The following is a 1,174-nucleotide window of genomic DNA, read 5'->3' on the forward strand; positions in this document are numbered from 1 at the left end:
TTTATTATGATTTTTAATGGTCCCTAACTAGAGTGCAATTGACCATTTTCACTGACTGGTCCAAAATCCTTGGTGTAGTGATAGGTAGTTTTGGAAAAATCACCATAAATTATAGAAAAATCGTATCAACATGTGCAAGTAGTCATTTAAAAGGTATAATCCTGAGCTACTTGCATATTGAACATTTTTGAAAGTTATGGAGTTTAAGATGATCAAAACAATTCGTGATTGAACCATAATTAGTCTGTTGAAAGCTGTCATTTGAGTTTAAGCATGTTTTGGTATTGTAACTTGTATTCTCCCCCATAAAACTAGAAGAAAACATGAAAAGGTGGGGGTATGAACTCACCTTGAGTGATTCTTTGAGATGGATGGATGGTTGAAGGAAAGGAGGTTTCCAAGCCAAGAACACTTGGAGAATGCTTAAGGGTTTGAAGATCCTAACAACAAATATGACGATATTTGAATCACTAACTATTGTACTAATTGCCTTAAAATGAGTATTAAGGTACAATGTGATGGCTAGATCCTATACTAAACTCTCTCCCTGTCAAAAGATTCTGGGAACCAAATGCGACCACTGCGATGATTGCAAGCCGTGAACATCCACACTATGATTATATGATCATGTATACCCAATATATCTATCACCTTTTGTTTAGAACAATGCGTTAGTGATTCATTGGTAAGGTTATATCTCGTACTTGTTCCATGCTATAACACCTTATTATGTATGTTCTGTTATCGAGTATTGTATCTCTTCATGTAGTATGTAATGTATTAGTATTCTTGTAATATTATTTCTGTAATTGTATCTCTTCATATAGTAAGTATTGCATTAGTATAGACTCATGAATGAATTGACTATTGTGTGATTCCCTGTACCTGGAATAGTAAGTAGTATATCCTAACTATACCTATTATAGCTACTAGTAATGTACGTGTATGACCGAAGTATGCCTTTGCTACCCAAAGGTGCTGAACTAACTAATGGAACTTTTATGTCTATATATGTATACATGATATATAACTAATATTTAGATGACATTCGGACAAATAACCGATGCCCTAAGGCCACATCCTAACGAGGAAAAGGAAATAAAGCAAGCTAGGCATCCTAAGTCCTTTAAACATTTCTTATATAACTATACATATATAGGCATGCATTTGACAA

Source organism: Lactuca serriola, chromosome 7, assembly GCF_051521515.1.
Source record: "Lactuca serriola cultivar US96UC23 chromosome 7, Lser_US96UC23_V15, whole genome shotgun sequence".
NCBI lineage: Eukaryota > Viridiplantae > Streptophyta > Magnoliopsida > Asterales > Asteraceae > Lactuca > Lactuca serriola.